At 32.0% G+C, this 11,800-nt stretch overlaps 1 pseudogene; it reads right to left on the reverse strand.

Annotated features, from left to right (window-relative positions):
• Positions 1–10,215: 10,215 nt before the first annotated feature.
• On the reverse strand, positions 10,216–11,409 carry LOC103610923 (annotated as a pseudogene).
• Between the last annotated feature and the right edge of the window lie 391 nt (positions 11,410–11,800).

Genomic DNA, 11,800 nt, shown 5'->3' on the forward strand with positions numbered 1-11,800 from the left:
AGCATAAAACATTAATAGTTTTTAAATGAGATAATCATCCTTAAAAAATAAGTAATATAGGGTTTTTTGAGAGCAAGAATATTAGATTGGTAAAATAAAATTCAATCAGACCTGTTTCATAGTGAATTAAAATTATTGCCCACGTTAATACAAACATTAATGTTTAAAGACTTTGAGATACCTTTTCGTATTTTAATTACAGTACTAGAATTCCCCGACAATTAAAATTCAAAATGAAATGATGTTCTGTGGTGACCTGGGAAGAAGATTTTTATAATATCTAAATTGCATAGCCATAAACTTCTTGGTTTAACTCCTTTCTCCAAAAAGTGGAATTTTTTTTCATGTCATCAGCTTTACCTGATGAGCTAAAGCTTATTTTCAATTTAGGAGCAATATCAATACTGCTAATTTTTAACCTTGAATCTAAATAATTAAAAATTTGACTAAATCAAATAATATGAAAATAGATCAGAAGTTTGTATTCTCTTTAAATTAGCATTTCTTCTTATCTTAATTGATCACAGTTAATTGAGTCATCTGGTTATTCAGATCAATTCAACCTACCAACAATCATCTTTAGAACAGAGGATGAAGATACAAAAATTACACACTTCCTAAACTCCATGTATTCACCTTCACATGCCTCAATATTGTGTGCTTCTCAATATCTCTCATATTTTCTTAAGATGTGTTTCCTCAATAACTAAAAAATAAAAAAAAATTCATCAAAACACTTATGCATACATAAAACATTCAAAAATATACACCCATTATTGCTCATTTAAGCCCCCTTACATCTTTATTCTGCTTACCCCTAGAAAACAAGGTAATAGTTCCTAGACTGTTGGATATAGACTTATTTAGGACAGAAAAGAGATGTGTTCTTTAAATGATTTTTTATCTAAAACACAGGTCTATTCAAAATATTGTGCTTCCCTACATGAAAATTGATGGTTTAGATAATGTGCTTTAAAAATTCATAATTCTTCATATTCATATTTAGAAAAAAAACAAGCTTCTTGGTGGAGTTTGGATGTGTTGTCCCCTCCAAAACTCATGTGGAAATTTGATCCCCAATGTGGCAGTGTTGGAAACTGATTGAGTCATGGGGGCGGATCCCTCATGAATGGATTAATGCTCTTCCTGGGGGAAGGGGGGTTAATGAGTGAGTTCTCGCTCTAATAGTTCCTGCGAGAGCTCATTGTTTAAAGGACCCTGGCACCTCCTCTCTCTCTCTTGCTTCCTCTTGCCATGTGATCTGCTTGTACCCACTGGCTGCTGCCACTTTCCGCCATGAGTAGAAGCAGCCTGAGGCCTGTGACAGATGCAGCTGTTCCAGAATCATAAGCCAAATAAACCTCTTTCCTTTATAAATTATCCAGTCTCAGGTATTCTGTTATAGCAACACAAAACAGACTAAAACACTTCTTTTATGTCCATTCTCATTTGAAATTTAATTTAGTTCAGTAAACATGACCAATAGCATGAAAATTTAAAAGGGTAATATAGATGGTAGTAGACTAGAGACACGAATAATGTGTTGAAATTTAAGAAATGCCAACAAGTTATTTGTTACAGACATTTTTAATATTTTAATCTGATGTTTGAAATTGTAATCAAAACAGCATATTTTTAAAGCATTGTTCATGGGAACATTAGAGGTCATGAGTTGAACAAACAATAAAAAGAATGAACATTTTTTGATGACTTGAAATTACTGCATTTATAGAGGTTGATTTATTTTACATTCTCCAAGTAAATATTATTGTTACCATTACATAGGGAAGGAAACTGAGGAACAGAATTGGTTTAAAAAAAATGTCAATTCATATTGCTAGTAGCCCAATAAGCTTAATACTTTATTGATTATGCATGTAGTATTCTTACTAAGTTATTATATTGGAGTAAGCTGCTCATTTGGATTCTGCAATGAATTAGTTATACATCTGAAAGAAAGAAAGAAAGAAAGAAAGAAAGAAAGAAAGAAAGAAAGAAAGAAAGAAAGAAACAATTCAATACACAGAGAATTCAATAATAAGACATTAAATTGATTATATAATTTTTCAGCCTGGAAATAAAAAGGGTAAGAGAATATCACTGATGTCTCCAAACTTTAAAAAAAAAAAAAGAAGAAGAAAGAAAAAAAGGAAAGAAAAAAGGAAAGAAAGAAAGAAAGAAAGAAAGAAAGAAAAAAGAAAGAAAGAAAGAAAAGAAAAAAGGAAAGAAAGAAAGAAAGAAAGAAAGAAAGAAAATTCCCATATAGAAGCTCATGCGGTGCCAATAGTTAAGCTTGGGCTAGGAATATACAAATAAAGAAAATCTTGCCCTAGTTCTGAAGATATATAAAGCTAATAGAACACTGTTAACTCAGTGTGGCTAGTTCTAAACTGGAGTAAATATAGAGAACTAAAGTTCTTCAACATTTGGAAGGAAGTACAGGGTGTAATTGGTCAGGGAAAAATTACTGAATGTTAAGATTTATCAGCTTAAGTTGACAAGATGTTCCAGGATCCTAATGCAAGAGATAGTATGGAAGTTCTAACTATAAGTAGTTAAGGAGGCTGGAGCAGGCTATGAGAAGAGTGACCAGCAATGAGAAGAGACAGGAGAGGATGGTAAGAAATAAAATAATAATGTACAACATGAAGTTAAGTAAAAGATCAAAAAAGAAATAATTATGCAATTTTGTCTCAAGAGACAATAACCATGTTATAAATTCAATATTGCTTTAAATATAGTTTCTATACATGCTTAATAATGTCCTTCCTTCTACCGATCATAAAAATATTACATTTTATTCCTTCTAGAATTACCATTATCCACATTGAGAATATCTCACTCTATTTCTCTGTATGCATGTCTTTTGTGGGTGTTATGTATCTTTATTCCAGGGATAATAAGTTCTTCAACAACTTCTTTGTAAAAATAAATCCTGAGTAGGAAATAAGTAAGGCAATAAGGAAAGAGGCCACTGTATGCATGAATATACTTTTTTTTCTTTGCAATGGACAACTCTAACCTTTTAAGTGAGTTTATTTTATTAAATAATTGCACATTTAAACAATTTTATATCAATAGTGAAATATTAAAAGACAAAACAAAGAGAGGAAAAAATAGTTAAAAATAAAAATTGTCTTGAATAGACATTTTTCCAAAGGAGACTAGAACAGCTATTACAAAAAATAGAAACACATTAGAAATAAAATATTAAATAAACCTCTTAGGTCTTATTAGGTTTATTTAACAGATCAATTGGGCAAAACTGGTAAGGATAAGAAACTCCCAAACATATAATCAAGAAGTTGATTGTATAAATACAAAGCTCTGAACTGAAATTATAAATAATTAACTTATTTTCAAGTACACATGAAAATTGACTACATGTAACACACCAAAAGACACTTCAACTGACTCTAAAAAAACAGAGTGAGAAGAAGCAATTAAAAATAAAGAAGATTGAAAAGATCCTATCCTCTAAAACATCAAAAAAACAAAATTTTACACCTAGGTCTAAGGGTAAATACAAAATGGAGTGGCAGCATTTATTTTTAAAAATGGCAAATAAAGTACAGCATTTCATAGTCTAAGGGGTACAGTAAATAATCATCAGAGAAAAATATATTTCATTAAATACTTATTTCAACACAAAACAGCAACCACAAAAGAGTAATGAATTAAGCACGACACTAAAAACAGAAAAATAATGAGATGGAAGGAATTAGAGAGAAGAAAAAAATAAGCAGGAGGTAACGAGCTAGAAAAGACAAAGATCAGAAAAAAATTAATAAATGCAAAAACAGTTAATTTGAAATAACACAACAATTAAAATACTAGATAATAGAATAAAAATGAGAGACAGTACAGATATATAAATTAAATATCACAGAGGAAATAATCTCCAAATCATAGGAATATAGGATAAAAAGAATACTTGTGTGTGACTACTTTTCACAACTCAGTAAAAATAGAATAAAAATAAATAGATGAAATTGATACTTTTATGGGAGAATATAATTATCAAATCTGATGAAACCTGAGGCAGAAAATCGAATCTCATCAACCTCAAGAGAAAAAATGGCAAATGTAGACATAGAGCCCCTCCACACAAAAGTGCCAACCAAAGACGGTACCTTGAGGAAATGTGATCAGATGTTTAAAGATCACAAATCTCATGGATATTCCCAATGGATAGTGTTCAAAGATTTCAGTGCTACTTAAACTATCTCAGAGCAAAGAAAAAGGTGTAAAATCTTCAAATTGTATTTACTAATCAAGTATAACATTGATTGTAAAACCTGCAAACAACTGCTTACAAAAACTAAATTGTCACTTACCCAAATAGTGTTATCTGGTGCTACTTAAACTATCTCAGAGCAAAGAAAAAGGTGTAAAATCTTCAAATTGTATTTACTAATCAAGTATAACATTGATTCTAAAACCTGCAAACAACTGCTTACAAAAACTAAATTGTCACTTACCCAAATAGTGTTATCTGTGTGTGTATGCGCATGTGTTTGTATATGCAGCCTTAGATAAAATAGCAGCAAAAAGTCAACACTTTTTTATTCAAAATTGATGGGTTTAGGATGAGATGTGGTTTATTCTCATTCTGCATTAAGAAATGTATTATTATAATGTATCACATAGCTAAGGATTGAAAACATATAATTCTCTATAAGGATAAAGGGAAGGAATCCAGCACAATTAATAATTATTCATGATAATAACACTCAACAAAATATAAATTGAAGACTGGTCTCTTACGTTACTAAAAATACCATATTTTTTGAATCCCAAAGTCATTATTACTATGAATGGGGAAACACAAGAGCACATTCCCTGACTAAAGTCAGGAAGAACACCAGGGTGTGTTTTACCCCCATTATTATTCAATGTTGTGTTAGAGGTATTAGCTGATGCAATTATACAAAAGAAGAAAAAAATAGAGGCATACAAATTAGCAAAGATTAAAAAAGACTCTTTCTATTTAATCATTATCAGATGGTTACATATCTGGAAAACCCAAAATGGTTAATGTAAAAGTTAAAGAATTTAGTGAAGTAATATGTTATAAAATGAACCTTTAAAAATAAAAAAGCCAACTGTGTGAGAGTACTTCAAAATTTTATGAAAAGATTCATATTATCTTTCAATTCTATTTTTCACAAAATTTTGACATACCCTCATTTTTAATTTCATAGGTATATTTCATATAATTTTTATGTATGTACGCATACATAACATATTTCTATACAGTAGTTCCTCCTTATCTGTGGTTCCACTTTCCATAGTTTTAGTTACCTGCAGTCAATTGTTAGCCAAAAATCTAAGTGAAAAATTCCATAAATAAACAATCCAAGAGTTTTAAATTGCATACCATTCTGATTAGCATGATAAAATATTACACCTTCTAGCTCCTTCCCACTTCATCCACCTGCAATGTGAATCATCCCTTCGTCCAGTGTATCCAGTCTGTATATGGTACCTGCCTATAGTGGCTATCGCAGTTATCAGATTAACTGCCTCATATAGCTCATATAGGATTTGATACTATCCTAGATTTTAGTGGGGGATCCTCTAATGTATGCCCCATGGAGAAGGGGGGGCTACCGTACGTACAAGGAGTCCTCAAAAAGTTCATGGAAGGATTCATACTACCTTTTAACTTAATTTTTCCATGAACTTTTTGAAGTACACTTATATATGTGTTTTCAAGACACAATTATACACATGCAAGCATAAATGTATAAATGTATAGTCAAAGAGAAAATAAATATTTCAGTGACTCTAAAAGGCACAAATTTGACCACACATGCTTAAAGATACTATATCTTAAAGAAAAAAATGCAATTATACACATGCAAGCATAAATGTGTGTGTATATATAAATGTATAGGCAAAGAGAAAATAAATATTTCAGTGATTCTAAAAGGCACAAATTTGACCACACATGCTTAAAGATACTATATCTTAAAGAAAAAAATGCAGGAAAAAAACATAATTCTGAAAATGATTGCAGTAATCATATTGCTGGTAACAGTGTCAGTATTGTTAATATGCACCTGTCATATGGTTTGTGAGATAAAGCAAACAAGTAACTACGTTGGTGTTTTTTGAGTAGTGGGTTTTTTAGCTTTGTGAAAGAATTTGCAGTTATAAGGTCAATGCAGTTGAATAGAAATTATGTATTTCTGAATGTGAATTGCAATTATAAGCCCACAATTTATTTTATCTTAAAATTTTAAGTATGTACACCAAACAAACCTCAGAAATAACAACAAACTCATTAACAATAAAGAAGCCTGGGGCCAAGATTTTAGACTCTATTTTCTACTGTTATGGACTGAATGTTTTCACCCCCTCAAGATTTACATTTGGAATTCCTAATACCCAAGGTGATGTATTTGGAGATGGGGCCTTTGGGAGTAGATTAGGTTTAGGTGTGATTATAAGGATTCTTATTGAGATTAGCACCTTCTAAGAAGAGACTTAGAAGTTACTCTCTGCCTTGAGAGGACATGCAAGAAGACGGCCATCTGGACGCCAAGAAGGGAGCCCTCATCAGGAACTGAAGAGGTGGCTCCTTGATTTCGATCTTGTGAGAAATAAATTTCTGTTGTTTAAGCTACCCAGTTTATGGTATTTTGTTATGGCAGTCCAAGCAGGCTGAGAGGTGCTAAAAGGAACCTTGGTCAAATGTCTACTGCCAGATATGGAACAGGAAATATTTATGATGATTAGCTGGTGGTTTCTTTACAGCAGAAAGCAAGGATAGGATCAAAGACTATTGAAATCCTAAGTAAACAACTCAGGAGTCAACATGAAGAGGCCCCCACTTATTCAAAAACAAAATAAGACAAATATGTAACCTCAATAGTACAGTATACATAAAATACTTCTCAATTCACGAATCCGTAGGAATACTAATAGAAGTCTGTGTGTGGGTACATATATACTACTTTAAGAGAAATATGAAAATATGAGGTACTTCAAAATGTTCATGGAAATATTTATATTAAATTTTCATTATGTTTTTCAATGAATTGTTTGAAGTACTCTCATAATTTATTATTTTACAAATAGTAATAAAGAAGAAAATATGAAGCATTTATCTGGCTTCCCCTTTACGGATTGCACCTATGGGTGATCACATGAATGGTTACGTGACTACCTCTTCGTAACTTCATTTAAGTTGTAATAGTATTGCAGAAGATTAAGATGTTATTTTGTGAACTCTTATAAATCAAGGATCAAGGTTATGAGTAACCATCTCTGGTTTCTAATATCACAAAAGGAGAGAAAACCAGACATTATGATCTACATTATAGCAGTATATAAAAACATCTGTGAGGCAGTCTTGCCCAAATATCAAACCTGAATCTTACCTAGACTCAGGATTGAACTACTAATTCATAAAAAATTTAGGGCAAGGGATGAATACATAAAATGATTCAAGTACAATGCAGACACAAAAAGTCAGACTGCAAAACCCTATGAAAGAAAATAAGATTTCTTCCATTTTATTTTTAAAATACTTAATGTTTCTCCCACATTTGGGAAAAAATATGTAGGAAATATGAGGAAACCTATATAATAAAAAAGATATAAGAACCCATAACAAGTGATTATGATTCATAGGCTTTGTCTGTTTACCATTGACTTGACATAGGATGATAGTAAGGGCTGCGTTGATTAATTTTAGGTGTGACAATGCTGTTGTGGCAATAGTTAAAAAAAATTCTCATTAAAAGTACTCACTAAAATACTTAGGAATTATACATTGTTTAGAATTTGTTTCAGACATCTGGGGTGGGGATTGAATAGGCAAAGTTATGGATGAAACAAGATTTTTCTGTATCTTGGTAATTCTTGATGTTGGGTGATTGATACATGAAGATTAGTATAACATTCTATTTTGCATATATTTGAAACTTATGATAAGTATATAAAAAATTAGCTAATAAGACTGTATTCAGCCCAACGTCTGCATCCAACCCAGCAACAATCCAACCACTGCCCGAAGCCCGCAGGACTCCTGAACTGGGGTCGTGGGGCTCAAGGCCCACACCCACACTGCTGTCTACGACAAGGCCAGCAAAGGAGCCAGCCATGGGCCAGCCCCACCTCCTCTTCCACTCCCACCACTCCACAACATCTTAGAATGTAAAAAAATATATCCATTCAATAAGAAATGTATTTTATATTGCCTCTCTTTTCCAACATCTATAAATTTATTTCTATATATTTTAAAGTTGTAGAATATACTATGAAATATGCATTATATTTCATAATATATTAATAAAATCAAATTGTAAAAGTTTATAATAATATATTAAAATCAAATATTATAGTTTATGAATTAGAAAATCTATTAAATTTTGGATTGACTTTGTTGTCATAAAACAGTACTCCAAGTGGCAAGTGAATTTGGTTTCACCTAGCCAGCTACACAAAGCCTTAAGAAATAGGGAGAAAGTGACTGGTTGGAAAGGTTACTGGATTAAATTAAAGGCTGATGAATCAGACATAACTACGGTATTTGACTTAGGACACACTCATTTTTTAGTTATCTTTAATTTATTTTAAATTTTTGTTTCTATTTACATGTTCAACCAATTGTAAATACAATATTCATCTTTCTAAAGATACTTTTTAAAATCTTAATAATATTTGCCTTAAAAGAGTTGCTTTTCTTGTTATAGTTTCATAAGTAGAGGAGTCACATTTTCTATAGCTGTCTTAAAATTTTCCTGCGCTTTGCTTATTACCAAACTATTCTCTTCAGTTTGTCCGAACATATGGTAAACTATTAGAGGTAAAAATATAACGACAAAAAACAAAAAACATAATATTAAAAACCCTAAAATATATGTTTATTGGCTGTTGAGTATAGTTTGTACTTTTTAGATCATTAGAAATGCATCACTTTTTCTTCAGTAGGTAAAGCTCATTACCAGATCTTTATAGAAAAAGAGAAGCCAACTATTAATTAAATACTCTACCTTGTAATTCTAGTGATCTATGACTTCAATCTAGCTAAGAATATTAAATTTAACTGTCTTTAAAACTACTGCAGTCATACATATATTATTTTGCCACCTTAATGAACATCTTATCTTTAAAGACTGAAATAAAAGTCACTTTAATTTATTGTTAGACTATATTACAGCAAGATCTGCATGAAATTAGGTGGAAATTGGAGGTCTAAATTTTGGCCCTGTCAAACAAACAAATGAAATGGAACATTTTATGTTGAAATGCTTGCAATTAGGGAAAAATAAAACACATGAAATCAAAATCCAAACAAACAGGGAGAACCTGTGTTAGATAAACGTAGGGACAGTAATCATTGTATGATATTAAATGATTGATTCGCTATCTCATAATAAATGCATACTGCTGTGTTTAAATATTCAGTAGTTAGAATATTGAAAACTTTTTGATTTTCAGATATTTGCTAAAATGAAAAACATAAAAGAGTTCCAGAGTATGCATCAGCATTTCTGAGATTCGTACAGACTAAAACTATATAAATGTAAAATTCCTTCCCAGGATTACATTCAGAAGTGAGAATTCTAACTTCTCTGCTATTATATGTTTAATTATTTTTGTGTAGTACAGGCATACCTCAGAGATATTGCTGGCTCTATTCCAGACCACCACAATAAAGCAAATATTGCAGTAAAGTGAATCACAAACTTCTTATTTACCAGTTCATATAAAAGTCATGTTTATATTATTCTGTAGTTTATTAAGTGTACAATAGCATTAAGTCTAAAAAATGTACATATCTTAATTAAAAAATACTTTATTGACAAAACATTCTAACAATCATATATAACAATTCTAGCTGAGCCTTCAGCTAATCATAATCTTTCTGCTGTTGAAGGGTCTTGCCACAATATTGATGGCTGCTGACTGATCAGGATTATGGTTGCTGAAGGCCGAGATGGCTGTGGCAATTTTTAAAAATAAGACAACAGTGAAGTTTGCACATTGATTGACTCTTTGTTTATGAAAGATTTCTCTATAGCATGCAATGGTATTTGATAGCATTTTACCCACAGTAGAAATTCTTTGAAAATTGGATCCAATCTTCTCAAACCCCGCCACTGCTTTGTCATCTATATTTACATTATATTCTAAATCCTTTGTTGTCATATCAACCATGTTCACAGCATCTTCACCAGAAGTATATTCCATCTCAAGAAACTACTTTTTCGGCTCATCCATAAGAAGCACATCCTCAGGTTCCACTTCTAACTCTAGGTCTCTTGCTATTTCCACCCAATCTGCAATTACTTCTTCCACTGAAGTTTTGAACCTCTCAAAGTTATCATGAAGGTTAGAGATCAACTTCTTCCAAATTCCTGTTAATGTGGGTATTTTTAACTCTACCCATGAATCGTAAATATTCTTAATGACATCTAAAATGGTGAACATTTTCTGGAAGATTTTCAATTTAGTTTGCCCAAATCCATCAGAGGAGTCACTATCTATGGCAGCTATAGCATTACGAAGTGTAAGAATTGAAAGTCAAAATCATTCCTTGATCCATGGGCTGCAGAATGGATATTGTGCTAGAAGGCATGAAAACAACATGAATCTCTTTGAACATCTCCACCTCTCCATCAGAGCTCTTGAGTGAATAGGTGCCTTGTCAACGACTAGTAATATTTTGAAAGGAATCTTTTTTCTGAGCACTAGGTCTCAACAGTGAGCTTAAAATATTCAGCAAACCATGATATAAACAAATGTGTTGTCATCCAGGCTCTGTTGTTCCATTCGTAGAATACAGGCAGAGTAGATTTAGCATAATTCTCAAAGGCCCCAAGATTTTGAAATGGTAAATGAGCACTGGCTTCAACTTAAAGTCACCAGCTACATTAACTCCTAACAAGAGGGTCAGCCTGTTCTTTGAAGCTTTGAAGCCAGGCACTGACTTCTCTCTAGCTATGAATGGCCTACATGGCATATTCTTCCAGTAAAAGGCTGTTCTGTCTACATTCAAAATTTGTTGTTTAATGTAGCCACCTTCATCAGTTGTTTTAGCTAGATCTTTTGGATAATTTGTTGCAGCTTCTACATCAGCACTCACTGCTTTGCCTTGTGCTTTTATTGGCTTCTTTCTTTAAACCTCATGAAACAACCTCTGCCAGCTTCAACTGTTTCTCCTACAGCTTCCTCACCTCTCTCAGCCTTCATAGAATTAAAGATAGTTTGGGCCTCACTGTGGATTAGGCTTTCCCTTAAGGGAATGTGTAGCTGGTTTAATCTTATATCCAGACCATCAAAACTTTCTTCATATTATCAATAAGTCTGTTTTGCTTTCTTATCATTCGTGTTTTCACCGGAGCATCACTTCTAATATCCTTTAAAAGCTTTTCATTTGCATTTACAACTTGGCTAATTGGAACAAGAGGACTAGCTTTGGCCTATCNAGCTTTTCATTTGCATTTACAACTTGGCTAATTGGAACAAGAGGACTAGCTTTGGCCTATCTCATCTTTTGACATGCTTTCTTCACCAAGACTAATCGTTTCCAGCTTTTATTTTTTTAATTGGGACAAACCGATTGTACATATTTATGGGGCACAGAGTTATATCCCAATACATGTATACAATGTATATGTTGATCTATTCTAATTAATTAGTCTATTCATCATTGCAAAACTTAATCATTTCTTTGTGATGTGCACATTTGATCTCTCGTAGTCGTTTGTTTATGTGCAGTAAAACATCACACTTAGAAGCCATTGTAGAGTTTTTAATTGGCCTAATTTCAATACTGTTTTTT

The sequence above is a fragment of the Galeopterus variegatus genome, unplaced genomic scaffold (genome assembly GCF_000696425.1).
Source record: "Galeopterus variegatus unplaced genomic scaffold, G_variegatus-3.0.2 Scaffold12056, whole genome shotgun sequence".
NCBI classification, from domain to species: domain Eukaryota; kingdom Metazoa; phylum Chordata; class Mammalia; order Dermoptera; family Cynocephalidae; genus Galeopterus; species Galeopterus variegatus.